At 39.8% G+C, this 15,012-nt stretch overlaps 1 protein-coding gene across 1 annotated transcript in view; it reads right to left on the bottom strand.

Annotated features, from left to right (window-relative positions):
- Positions 1-15,012, bottom strand: part of TMEM132D (transmembrane protein 132D) — an 883,628-nt gene that overhangs the window by 649,402 nt on the left and 219,214 nt on the right. The gene's annotated exons all lie outside the window — the stretch shown is intronic.

Below are 15,012 nucleotides of genomic sequence, written 5' to 3'. Positions count from 1 at the left end.
AAATACAAATTGACAAAGTAGCACTGACATTTATACACTATGCTAAAGCATTTCAGTCGTGTCTGACTCTTTCCGACCCCATGGACTTTAGCCCACCAGGCTCCTCTGTCCATGGGGTTCTGCAGGCAAGAATACTGGAGTGGGTTGCCATGCACTCCCCCGGGGGATCTTCCCTATCATGTGTGAAGTAGATAACTAGAAGGAAGTTGCTATAGAACACAGGGAGCCGAGCCTGGTGCTCTGTGATGACCGAGAGGGGTAGCACGAGGAGGGGAGGGTATAAATGGAAGTTTATATTTATACATATTAATTATATATTTATATACATAAATAATTATGTATATATGGGAAAGGGAGGCTCAAGAGGAAGGAGTATATATATATGCATACATATATACACATATATATGGGAAGAGGAGGTTCAAGAGGGAGGGTGTGTATGTGTATATATATGTATGAGGGAGGGGTATGTGTGTGTGTGTGTATAGATAGATGTATGATAGATGTATGGCAGAGACCACCACAACAATGTGAAACAATTATCCTCCAATAAAAAAGAAAGAACATTCAAAGTAACTCCTCTAATTTTCAACTAGCAGTCCTCATGCCTTTTAGGGGGTGACAGCTTATGCCTAAGACTTGCTCTCTTTCAGTTAGAGGGAAAGACCCTCATGAGAAAGGTCTTAAGAAACTGCTGGCATCCAACAGAGAAGAGTGCTCCCATTAGCTCCACCAGATGGACTGAGACTGGAAACAAGAATGACTTTCTCAGCATGTGGCTTGATGCTGTGTCCATATTTTACCCAATACTATGTCCTGTTCCACCAGATATACTCTACCCTTGCCACATTTACCATGGGAACATGATAAAAGACTTTAAAGATGGACAATCATAAATCACTTGCACATCATGTACTTTCCTCAGGGCTAAGCTGAGAGATGGACAGAAAAGACCTTGAAAAGATACTGCTGGAAGGAAACCTTCTGAAACAGATGGGATGAGCCAACCCCATCATGTCGAGCCCATGTGACCCTAAAAACCCAAGAACTAAGGGAAGTCCATCACTTTTCTGGCCTCCACATCCTTCGTGAAAGCTGTGTTGACACCAATGCACAGAAAGTCTTCTTCCCCCCAACCCCCTTCCTGAACATATCCCACCCTCAGGGAGAAAAAGAATCCAAAACTGTTATTTTTACAATGTGCCTTATATTCTATAAGAAAAACACAGAAACAGAGATTACATAATTCAAGAACCAATTTAAGGGGCTTTAGAAATGGAAATTACTGGCTCTGGAAACACTGACTTTCTAGGCAAAGCTCCACAAATTATCCAGACCCCTTCTCATTAGCCCTGTCACTCTCTCTGGTTATTTTGCAATAAAAGCAACTCAGGCCCTGACATTCATCAGGCTGACCTGTTTCAGAGGCCCACGTGAGCACATTTTCTGATACATGACACCTACAGGAGTCTGGACCCCTCCTGGCAGTTGTCTGTAAACAGAGGAGAAAGCAAAGAACTCGGAGACAGGAGTCTTCACTGTGACTTTGCTGCTCAGATCTCACGAGAGAACAGGCAAGTCCCTCAGCCTCTTTGCCTCTCCGGGGCTGCTCTGTAGGAGGCGCCTGATCAGAGGGCGGAAGCCCGCAACCAGTTCTAGCAGCACAGGGCACTCAGCTGAAGTCCATCCTACCCTGGACAAGAAGCCAGCTTGCCATAAACTCATCCTGAGTTGATGGACAACCCCTGAGGGCAGGGCTCCCTCCATTCCATGGCATCACCCAGCTCAGGCCAGGCTGAGCTCCACTTCAGCAATGAAGGCTTCCGTGGGCCTGAACCATCTGAAACCTCCAATATCTTGAGGAGTTCTGATTCACCCAAGCACTGATTTCATATGACTCAACCTAATACCTAGGAATTCCTTTTTCAAACATCAAAATATCATGGACTTCACAAGAGACCTCATTCCTTAGGAGAATCACATTTTTCTTAACATTCTGGAAATCTCTCAGGATTTATATTTTCAATAAGCGGGCACTGTCACTTGTGAATTTTCATACAAGTGAAGCACAGGGAGTGAATTTTGTGCTCATGTTCAGGGTTGAAGCTTCCTCCTTCGTCCCTTCTCTGGGTACCACCTCCCCTCCCTGTCTCTGCTGGGACATCACAGGCTGTGTCGTAAAAGTCACTTCTCCTGACTGCACGATTCTGCATTATATGCCCCACTGATGTCCTCCTGTAAATCTTATACTTTCCTATCACAGGACTTTATTCTCCGCTGTAATTCCCTCCATGCCCCAGTAGGTTATATGCAAGTGAGCAGAGATGACACAGTGGCCTTTTTTCTGTTTTATTCACAGTCCTTAGACGAGCACCTGGCAAATATTAGGCTCTCAGTAAATATTTGAGAAATGAATGAGTCAACGAATGAATGGTGCTTTCAGTATTACAAAAAGCTGATTATATTTTTACATCAGGGCTTTATATGCTGTCTCCTCTGTTGCATCCCTCTATAATTAGAATCCTCCACTCTTTTACCCCATGAGGAGCTTCAAGTAATCATGATGATAGGGGACTAACAAAGGGAGGTACCTCTCTGTGGAATAAGGTCCCTGATTCTCTTTTATAAATTTTATTGGATTATAGTTGATTTATAATGTTCTGTTGGTTTCAGGTGCACAGCAGAGTTATACATATTTACATAAATATTCATTTTATTTCAGATTCTTTTCTCATATAAGTGATCACAGGATACTGAGTAGCATTCCCCATGCAATATAATAGGTCATTGTTGGTTATCTGCCATATATATAGTAGTGCATATATCTTTATCCCAAGCTCCGGATTTATGCCTACCCCCACCACATTTCCCTTTTGGTAACCATAGGTTTATTTTCAATATCTGTTACGTCTGTTTCTGTTTTGTAAATAAATTTTTAAAAAATAACCACTGATTAAGAATCCACCTGCCAATGCAGGGGGCATGCATTCGATCTCTGGTCTGGGAAGATCCCACGTGACGCAGATCAGCTACGCCCAGGAGCCGCATCAAGAGAAAGCCCCCATGCAGCAAGGTCAAAAATAAACAAATAAATAACTTTTTAAAAACTGATACAGATTAACTTATTTACAAAATGTAAACAGACTCACAGATCCCCTGATTCTTAAAAATACATCTTGGCACCACCTGGAGCAGTTATGCTGGTTGTCATCACATTAGCCTGTCACTCATTGTAGCACTGCTGAAACCAAATAAATGGTCAGGTTATAAATAAGGAATAATATCTGACACCGAGGCTCCCTGAACTTTCCTGTTGAACATCTGATCCCTACTACTTGAGAATACCTAACTTTATCGTGCAACTAATTACATATCCCAAGGACAATGGCTGTGGGTCCCCTGACTCTCTTTGGGAAAGCAACCAGGGGTTACCACAGGCATCACTCAAAGGGAAGTAATCTCTAAGCTGCATTCCACAAATGGCCTATTTGTCTTTTCACCTGGTTATCTGACCTCAATGTTTATTGCTTAAAAATGCTCCAAGTTGACCCAAAGCTAGTTGTTACTTCCTTTTCCAGTCATTCCTTTTTAAAAAAACAAAACTAAAAGAGAAACAAAAAAACAAAACAAACAAACAAACAAAAAAAACAATGTTCCACAATGCACAGAATGGACTAAGAAGTAAAACTGAGTATCCTGGAATCCCCATTGGGATGACTATTATAAACGAAGAACACCATTTCCATGTAAAAAAAGAGCAAGGTGTCAAATAATAAAGAAGTTTCATGTGGTAAATCTCAGTTAATTATCTATTAAGGAAAAAAAATACATTTATTTTGGTTCAGTGACTTACATGTTTATTTGAAAGGAAGTGACATGTTCCCATCTTTAAGCAACTCAAGCAGCCTCACAGAGATTTTCTATTAATTTTAACATTTTGAAAAAAAATAATTTCCCCTAAATAATACCTTTAAGAAACTGGAGGAAGATGGCAATTTGAGCACAGGCATTTAAAATTTCCCCTGAGTGGACTCGAAAGCAGTAGCTAAGAGAATAAGGTAATAAGTAAAAATCGGCATCTGTGCTGAACATTCAGTGCAAACTGCAAGCCCTGGCCTGGGAGAATTCCTGAGAAATTGCATTCATGCAGAAAAAACAGCATGGTGAAGGCTGCCAGATGAAATGCAGGAAAATCAACTATGTTTCCTTTTCTAATTAACAGAAAGGTTGCATGGGGGCACACTTATAATTAAGGACAAAAACAAAATTTGTCAGGTATCTGAAATCCAAATGTAACCAGGGACCCTGTATGGTTATTGGCTAACTCTAGTGGCCCTAAGCATGACATCATAAAAGAAGGTAATAGCCTGGCAGAAATAACCTGATATTTCTAAAAGCAAAGGGCATGTATCCCAGGGATGCTCTGTACTTGGTAATGCTTCCTGATGCTGACTGCCGACAATATTTGTAATCAGCCAAATTGAATGACTCAAGCTTGAGTGTGACCACACAGTGCAGAAAACCCCAGAATCTGGGCTTCTTGCTGACTTGGAGTGGGAGGTGTAACACAGCCTTACTGTGGACTGAGTTCAAGCCACAACAAAACGATTTACAGAAAACTGGCCCTCAGTACAGCAGCTGTACCAAACTGAGAGAAGGACTGTTAGAGCAACGATCTGGGAATATCAGCAAACTCAATGCATCCCCCACCCTGCTCCAGCTGCAGCATCACAGATACAGGAATGTAGGACCAGTGGCCCTTCCAGGTGGACATTTCCTGTACAGCTCTAACAAGAGCAGGTGAAAACTGAATGGAGAAAAGAGGAACCCACTCCACTGTGCCAGGGAAATGCCAAGGCACAATGAGATGAGCCACATTCAAGACCAAGAGAGAGAAGGCAAATATAGACGGAAAACAGGAGAATAAAATGTTGGGTTTTTTTTTTTTCCATAAATAAAAACTACAAAATCAAAGAAAGACGTTTGAAAAGGTGATGAAGAGGTAGTTTCAAGAGTAGTTACCGCAGAGGACTAAAGTCTATTTCACACAGAGTAACTTTTACACTCTCACTAATCAAGGAAATGCAGGCCCTTTGTTACTTTATAATGAAATAAGACCAAGATGGAAGAAGATATGGCAGTATTAAAAGTAAGGGATTTAAAATGGTTTCAGAAGCAATAAAATAGATATGAAAAAGCAGAAAATTGAATTTATCCTAAAAAAAGGAGAATTTATGAAGCTTTCCCTAAAGCTAAATGGCAAAGACAAGAAATGAAAATGATCAGTGGCAGACTGCAAACAAATATGAGACACATTAGATATATATACAGATAATAGAACTTCTAAGAAAAATAGCAGGAAAATGCAAAAGAAGAATTATTAAAAGACAACAGAGAAAGGAAAACAGTCCTGGGATAAAAATAAATATTCCACTGAATTCCAACAAAAACTGTAAACACCAACTTCTAGATACTTCCTAAAGACATTTCTTAATGTAACAGATAATGAATAATTCTATAAGCACTTATTTAAAAATAAAACTCTTAAAAGAAAAAAACTAATGAAATTGGCCTCAGTCATGCCCACTGTACAAAATTAAGTATTATAAAATAACAAGTATTTTCCCAAATCTTATGGGGAGTGTTCTAATTGAACAATTAATTCTCTAAACTAGAGATTGTCCTGATAATACGCGAAGACAACACAAAGATGCAAGGTTACTTCCTACCTACCTTTCCTTACAAACATCACTGAACCAAATTATTCAGGCAACCAGGAAGTGAATCAAAGTATAATATTCAGTAACAAGAAAATCATAGCATAACTACAAAAACATTTAAGCATAGAATAAATTCAAATAAAGTTTAAAACATAGGCAAAACAAAGAAGTTCAAAATAGTTATTGATCAAAAAAGATTCATAACCCAAATATTGTAGCTTTTAAAAATCATAAACTTGTTAAAAATCCCAAAAGAAGCATGAAAAGAAAAAAAAGGGAAAAGTTTACTAATTCTGCAATAGAAATGGCTTTATTTTTATCAAGAGTAACCAAATAAATATATATTTAACTGTACTTTTTTATTAGTTTAAAATCAAGCTGTTTGGCTTACAAACTGGGACAGGAGAGAGAGAAAGAAAACAGAAACAGCTCATCAAGTGACACACTGAAAATAAAGAACATTGATCATCAAGAAAGAAAATTGAAAAAAAGTATAAAATATGATGAAAGGAATAAGAACAAATTTGTTAATTATGACACTAAATATAAATGAGTTAAACTCTTCTGTGAAAAGAAAGACTGACAAATGACTCAAAAATCGTAAGAAAGCCAGTTTAAATTTTCTGCAAGAGAACTCCTAAATAAAGCGACTGAGACATTAAAAAAAAAAAAAAACCTAACAAAAAAAACCTAACCATAGATATTTCATAGGGGATGAAAAAAATAGCACAACTTTAACATCAGAAGATAAAGTAAATTCCAGAGGAAAAAATAACTACCTGGGTTAAAGGTCTTAATTTTTGTGGAAGGACACAATTCATAGTGCATATGTAGTAATAAGTATTCTAAGCAAAAATATATCTCCTAAATTAATATAGCAAATCTCTTAAAGTTACAACTGGAAATTGATAGCTACTAATTTTTTGAAAACTTTATATACCTTCTTTTCCAACCTCTGACTTAAGAAGGATAAAAATGTAAGGCTATGAAGATATAAATAATATGAATTATGAAGTTGTAATCTCCACCAAGGATACTCTTATATATACTATTCATGACCCTTGCCAAACATCATATATAAAGTTACGAGAAAAATTTCACAAAAAGAATTTAAATTGTAGTCCATGAGCATATGTATTAAAATATAAATCAGTAACAATAGAGAAATAGAAACAGTGCTAATCCCTTGGGAAAAAAAACTACTAAACTGTTTTTGAACACAAAATTAAAAGAAAGCTTTTAATTGCACTATATTTACAAATCCAAATAACAAGGATAGTACACATCAAAATATGTGAAGCAGCCAAAGTGTTAGTTGCTTGGTCATGTCTGATCTTTGCGATCCCGTGGACTGTGGCCCTCTAGGCTTCTCTATCCATGGAATTCTCCAGACAAGAATACTGGAGTGGGTAGCGGGGATCTCCCTGACCCAGGAATTGACCCCAAGTCTTCTGCATTGCATGCAGATTCTTTACCATCTTAGCCACTAGGGAAGCCTGTGAAGCAGACAAAGACGTAATCAGAAGGAAAGTCATACAATCTTCAATACTATCAGTATTAAACCGAACAGAAGGAACTTGGTAAACTAAGCATTCTACTCAAGAAAAAAGAAATCCCAAACAAAACAAAAAAATTATAAGGAAAAAATGATAAAACCAAAGGTAAGAAATAGTAATATAAAAGACAACAAAATTGAAAATTAAGCCAAAGAAATGCTAAATTTAAAAAATAAACATAAAATGGATTGTTACAGATGGCAGATTAAGATTATTCATTTACATATGAATTACAGAAAATCCTCAGGAAACAGCCTAAAAGAAAAACTAGGAAAAGCTGGTATAGTTCAGTTCAGTCACTCAGTCATGTCCCACTCTTTGCGACCCCATGAATCACAGCACGCCAGGCCTCCCTGTCCATCACCATCTCCCGGAGTTCACTCAGACTCACGTCCATCGAGTCGGTGATGCCATCCAGCCATCTCATCCTCTGTCGTCCCCTTCTCCTCCCGCCCCCAATCCCTCCCAGCATCAGAGTCTTTTCCAGTGAGTCAACTCTTCACATGACGTGGCCAAACTACTGGAGTTTCAGCTTTAGCATCATTCCTTCCAAAGAAATCCCAGGGCTGATCTCCTTCAGAATGGACTGGTTGGATCTCCTTGCAGTCCAAGGAACTCTCAAGAGTCTTCTCCAACACCACGGTTCAAAAGCATCAATTCTTCGGCACTCAGCCTTCTTCACAGTCCAACTCTCACATCCATACATGACCACAGGAAAAACCATAGCCTTGACTAGACAGACCTTAGTCGGCAAAGTAATGTCTCTGCTTTTGAATATGCTATCTAGGTTGGTCATAACTTTTCTTCCAAGGAGTAAGCATCTTTTAATTTCATGGCTGCAGGCACCATCTGCAGTGATTTTGGAGCCCAAAAACATAAAGTCTGACACTGTTTCCACTGCTTCTCCATCTATTTCCCATGAAGTGATGGGACCGGATGCCATGATCTTCGTTTTCTGAATGTTGAGCTTTAAGCCAACTTTTTCACTCTCCTCTTTCACTTTCATCAAGAGGCTTTTTAGCTCCTCTTCACTTTCTGCCATAAGGGTGGTGTCATCTGCATATCTGAGGTGATTGATATTTCTCCCGGCAATCTTGATTCCAGCTTGTGTTTCTTCCAGTCCAGCATTTCTCATGATGTACTCTGCATAGAAGTTAAATAAGCAGGGTGACAATATACAGCCTTGACGGACTCCTTTTCCTATTTGGAACCAGTCTGTTGTTCCATGTCCAGTTCTAACTGTTGCTTCCTGACCTGCATACAGATTTCTCAAGAGGCAGGTTAGGTGGTCTGGTATTCCCATCTCTTTCAGAATTTTCCACAGTTTATTGTGATCCACACAGTCAAAGGCTTTGGCATAGTCAATAAAGCAGAAATAGAAGTTTTTCTGGAACTCTCTTGCTTTTTCCATGATCCAGCGGATGTTGGCAATTTGATCTCTGGTTCCTCTGCCTTTTCTAAAACCAGCTTGAACATCAGGGAGTTCATGGTTCACGTATTGCTGAAGCCTGGCTTGGAGAATTTTGAGCATTACTTTACTAGCATGAATCTGGAAAGCAAATATACAATATCAATGGGCCAGAGATACTGATAAGTTCTAAAGATATCAGATGGGATGAATTGGTCCCATATTGTGGTCTTTTGGTAACTGTACTCTCAATTTTACTACAGAATCTCTTAGTTTTGTCTGCTATATTTGTCAATGTCTGAGAAAGGTATGTTAAATTATTTCCCAAGGATTCTGAAATGGTTAGGTTCTTATATTTCAAAAACACAAGATCATACCTGTCCTCAATATGTTAGACACTACCTAAGGAATCAGGATCACGATAAATTCTTGTGTATTATGTCTCCTGTTGCCAATAATAAAAAGTTTTCTTTGGTCCTTCTTAGTGTTTTTGAACATAGTTTTTTCCCTGAAATTAATACAGCCATCCATCTCAGATTTCTCTGATTCTTGTAAACATTTTCTTAATGCAATGTTTTGCCTACTTTTATTTTCCGTGATCTGTGTATTTTTCTTTAGTGTTGATGTCTAAATAGATTTTGATTGTAAGCCTTTACTTGATTGATTTGTTTGGATTTATTGCTGCTATCTTATTTTATGTTTAAATATCCCACAATACTGTGTGGGTTGTTTTTTCCATTTCTTCTCCTTCACTGGATTTATTCTTCTATGCCTTTATTTTTTTCTGTCTAGTGATTGGAAAATGCTAAAGAAGTTCTTTATTGCCAAGGAAAAAATATGCATTCAACTTGACTAATGATCAAGGAGAAAATATACAAATTTGAAGAGATTCATAACCTTATTACTATGGGAAAATATTTTGGAATTTCAGTTTAATAAATCAAACTGAAGGAATATTAGCTCCACTCCGATCCTATCTCTTAAAAGTCAGTGAAAATAACAACAAAATCTTACATGAAAGATAGAAAATTTTCCTTCTCCAATATAAGAAAAATAAGAATGCATTCCAAAACCCCTAAATCACAAACAATGTCCAACTTAATCTGAATTGGATAGCATTCCCCAAGAGTGAAAGAAGGTCTCTTCTTGGACCAGAAGGGTCTCAGCGTGCTTAGAATGACAAGACCTAATTACATAGCAGACCCCACCATCACTGTGGTTTTGGGCAAACCTTGGGCACTTCCTGTTTCCTGTGCCTTTATACTGGGTCACAGATGAATATGTCAGAGAGCAGACAGAAAGCAGATAGATGGCTTTACTGAGAGCTGGGACACACTAGACACCCTGAATTTCACTAAGTTCCTAAAGGCCCCAGACTGAGATGAGAGGTGTGCCCTCTGAGAACTTGGATTAGAGAGTATTTAACACAAAAACCCAAATCTAACTTCCAGATTGGCTCAGCTCACCCACTTGGTTCCTTCCTACTCCTGAGTACCAGGGCTGCCCTACACGGAGATGAATAATCAACAGTCAAAATCATATCATCCCACTGAACCCCAACACATGTTCAGCTGATGACTTACACTTCAGAATCCAGCAGAAGGGAACTCTCTCCTCTTTCCTCCAGAGAATCTGCCAGCAGCTTAGAATTTGTTACCTGTCTTTGTCTGTGATTATCAGCATCTCCTTCTCCTTCAAAAACCAGACTTTACAGTCCACTTTTCCCTCTCAAGCTTTCACATCATCTATTTCTGCCTCTCAACTGGATAGCTTGCCTCAGTTTAAAAGCATGGTATACTCAAACTTCAAAAATAAACAAGCAAAACTGGTCCTTGACTCTAAAGCCTCTTCTATTTTATCTCTCTGCTCCTTTGTCTATACGTGAAACTGAAAGTCGCTCAGTCAAGTCATGGACTGTAGCCCTCCAAGCTTCTCTGTAAATGGCATTCTCCAGGCAAGAATACTGGAGTGAGTTGCCATTCCCTTCTCCAGGGGGTCTTCCCAACCCAGGAATCAAAAGCGGATCTCCTGCATTACAGGCAGATTCTTTACCATCTGAGCCACCAGGGAAGCCCTTGTCTATACATATTAATGTACAATATATAGACACTATTATACATATGCTCATAGACATGTTTGTATTTATGGCAATGATTGTAAACAGCTCCTCAAACACCTACGCACGTGCACACACAGTTGTCTCTGGTTACTGTCACGGGCTAAAAAATACCTCCCTCCAAAGATATCCACGACCTGACCCCAAGAATCTGAGAATATGGGACCTTCATAGGAAAAGGGACTTTGCGGTTGTGATCCAGTTAAACATTATGAGATGGGGAGATGATTTTGGTTCGTCCAGTAGAACCAATGTTATCACAGGGGTGTTAATAAGAGAATGTCAGGAGGTCAAAGAAGAAGGAAATGTTTCTTGGTGGCTTTGAGGATGAAGGAAGGGCTGTGAGTTCAGGCATGGAGGCAGGGAGCTTTAAAGGCAGGGAGACGATTGTCCTCTGGGACAATTGCTGGGACAACACTACCCTGGGGAAAAATTTTATGCTTCTGACCTCACTGCCTTTCTCTTTTTATAACTGCAAATGTCATTATGTTGTTTTATACTATTTTCCTCCTTTTGTAGATAAGGAAACTGAGAGTCAAAGGGATTGACCCCTGGCCAGGGTCACACAGCTGGTCGGTGCCTGGGGGACTGGAGGAGGTAGGCCTAGTCAATGGTGTGCTGGATCTGGCAGGTGCAGACTCGCAAGAGCTGATTCTATGCATCGCCTTCCAGCTCCATGTCCAGCAACTTAAGGAGCCAATCGCCCATGCTGAGAGTGTTTACACCATGGACACTGGAAACCCTCCCAACAGGTGTCTCCTTCCCTTGCACCACAGACCAACATGTACCCTGTTGGTCTGCTGCCCGGGTTTGAATTCCTCACAGTCTACCGTGGCCCTGTCATGCTTTCTGTTATCATTGAAAAAGATGTCCTTAACTCTTCAACGACTTCCATGTGAAATTTAGTAGCTCATTCAAAATCTCTGGGTTTCGATTCTCGCTTCCCAGCCTCAGGAGCTTGCTGTCTGCCACATCAAACCTATGCCCCACCAGGCCGAACTGCTGGTCATTCATCAAATGCAATCCTAGGTTCCCTCCTCTGCTGCTCCCACCCTCCAGGCTGCCATGCCCTCTCCCTCAAAGCAAATCTCTAGCAGATAAATGCTCATCTGCTCTAGAATTCTGCATAATCCTAGGTTCCCTCCTCTGCTGCTCCCACCCTCCAGGCTGCCATGCCCTCTCCCCCAAAGCAAATCTCTAGCAGATAAATGCTCATCTGCTCTAGAATTCCTCCAGGTCTAAGAAACCCTCCCTAGGAACCCCGGTCAAATGGTATCTCCACATCTATGCAATACTTTGATTCTGTGCTTCTCCTTGGGTAGGTAGCAAACTGCTTTGTATCACAGTTAAGTTATGAAATTATTTCTTTAATGATTACACTTACTTCATTCTGGACACTGTTTTCCACGCTCTAGAATGACAAATGAACGTAATACTCCCAACAACCCCATGCATTAGGTGCGTTTTATCATCCTCACATCACAGTGAGGAAACAGGCTCAGAGAGGTTAAGGGACTTGCCTTAAGTCACACAGGTGGTAAGTGACAGAGACAGAATTCTAATACAGCAGTCTTGACTCCTTTACCACAAAGCAATGCAGCCCTCGAGGATTCATTCAGGCGCCCAGATCTGTTGGGTTCATCTTTCCAGATTCAATCAGGCTTTTCCCAGAATATGGCTTGAGTATCAGTGACATCATGATTAGTTAATTCACAGTGGTACGCAGAAAAACATTTTTAAAATTTGTAACTGGCCATGCATCTCTCTTTAAAAAAAAAATACTTTTATTTATTTTTGGCTGTACAGGATTTTCATAATTGGGTGAGGTTTTTCTCTAGCTGTGGTGTGTGGGGGCTACTCTAGTTACAGTCCATAGGCTTCTCTTTGAAGTGGCTTCTCTTGGTGCGGACCACAGGCTCCAGGTGCACACGCTTCAGTAGTTGCTGCACGTGGGATCAGCAGCTGAGGTTCCCAGGTTCTACAGCAGAGGCTTAACAGTTGTGGCACTCAAGCTTAGTTGCTCCACAGCATGTGGGATCTTGCCTGATCAGGGATAGAACCTGTGTCTTCTGCACAGGCAGGTGGATTCTTCACCACTGAGCCACTGGGGAAACCCCACGCATATCTTAATGAATATTGGAAAAATATAACTCACACATTAAGTCCAAGAGTCATAATTGTTAACGCTGAGATTGACGTGAAAATAGGTACTTCTTGGTGACTGGTCTACAGCGGCTGCTTGACTTTCAGGCCCAGGCCTTACAGGACATGCTGCTGTAGCACAAATTGGAACATGACAACTGTCATGCCCCCAGGACCCAGCACAGAGCTGGACACATTTGGGGGACTTGTCATGTCGTCTTTAATTGAGAAAATGTTAGCTCCAGGAAAAAGACACAGGTTGTCCTTTGGGATTTGTGTCAATAGAAGGACATTTTTTGAAGACCTTGAAAAAGCATGATATCCCTCCCCCCACTCCAAGGACACCATACGTGAAGTATAGGAGAAAGGTCCAGCTATGCAGATGAACAAACACATTTACTTTATTTTTTAATGATATCAAATATATTTAAATATAAAACATGGAACTGCATTGCCAAAATAGCTTTTTTTTTCCATTTTTCAAATTTATAATTGTTGAAATTTTGACACAAAACATTAACTCTGATATCAGTCAATTACTCTCTAAAAACTTTCATGATGCCCCAGATCTTTAGAATAACACAGAGGAGAATTTTATAAATCTGGAACTAACATACTTTTCTAGATTAAATTATCCTCTCTAAAAATTAACCAAAATGGACAATTAACCATTTTTCTAACTTCATATGGGAAAACAGACTTCATTGAAGGAAAATTTCAATCTTTGGGAATTATGCCCAGAGATATTTATGCATATTTTGCTATTACAATAAAAGATCTTGCTTCTTCATCTTGTCTTATTCCAGTCCCTTCAAACTTGGCCCTTCTAGATCCAGTCCCTTCTAGACTCATCTTCTCCTTTCTCCTTGGGATGAGCACATTTACTTTATACACATGGCTCTTAATTTGTTTCTAAAACATTGAGTTTGTCGCTTCTGATATTTCAGAAGGGAACTTGTCTTCATTTCTCAAGCACATTTTTTTTCATACTTTGAATGATTCAGGAAGCTGGTATCTGACTGCAGCTTCCCCAAGGAATGTAATAACTAAAGAATGTAGCCGGTGGCAAATGCAACCGATTTAAGTGTAGATTTAAGTGTGAGAAGCACTCTAGTTTAAAGAATAATTTGTTATGAGAAATATGTTTGGCATCTGTAGAGTTCTTTTAAAAGCAAGATACCTCTCTGCCTTTATTCATATTGTCATTCATGGCACGAATAGATGTGTCGGGCGCTGTCCAAGGTGCTGGAGAAATGGAATTGAATAGAAAGAGTAATATCCCTATCCTCACGAGGCTCACATCTTAGTGAGGAGGGCAGATTAAAACACAAGTAAAGAAATAAACCCACGTAATGTAATTTCATGCAGCAGTAAGTGCCATGAAGAAAAATAAACCAGGGTACACAGATGGAAGCATGGCCAGTCAAGTAGGTCTGTAACCTGAGACAGGACGGTTGTAAGGAGAGTTATACATTCCCACATACATTAATCATATTTAGTCCCTGTCAGCCTTTACATTTCACTAGCTAACTGCAAAAGCCAGGAAATTAAACAGAAATTCAGACAGTCTTAACCAAAGTCTTTCCACCCCAGCACTACTGAGGATAAGTCTTTCTGCAGATGGTACATTGTTGAATATTTATCAGCATCCTTGACCTCAACTAGATGCCAGAACTCCCCTGTCCAGCTATGACAACCACAAATGTCTCCAGACAGTCACAAATGCACCTCAGGGTAAAGCTGCCTGATAAATACAAGTGAAGTGAACTCGCTCAGTCGTGTCCGACTCTTTGTGACCCCGTGGACTGTAGCCCACCAAGCTCCTCTGTCCATGGGATTATCCAGGCAAGAATTCTGGAGCAGGTTGCCATTTCCTTCTCCAGGGGATCTTCCCAACCTAGGGATCAAACCCAGGTCTCCCGCATGGCAGGCACATGCTTTATCCTCTGAGCCACCAGGGAACTCAACAAATACAAGACACCCACTTAAATTTGAATTTCAGAATAATAATGAGTACTCTTCTTAGTGTAAGTCACTCCCAAACATTTCATGGACCATTCAATGTTTATT

The sequence above is a fragment of the Capricornis sumatraensis genome, chromosome 17 (genome assembly GCF_032405125.1).
Source record: "Capricornis sumatraensis isolate serow.1 chromosome 17, serow.2, whole genome shotgun sequence".
NCBI lineage: Eukaryota > Metazoa > Chordata > Mammalia > Artiodactyla > Bovidae > Capricornis > Capricornis sumatraensis.
This window is presented reverse-complemented; position numbering and strand designations above follow the sequence as displayed.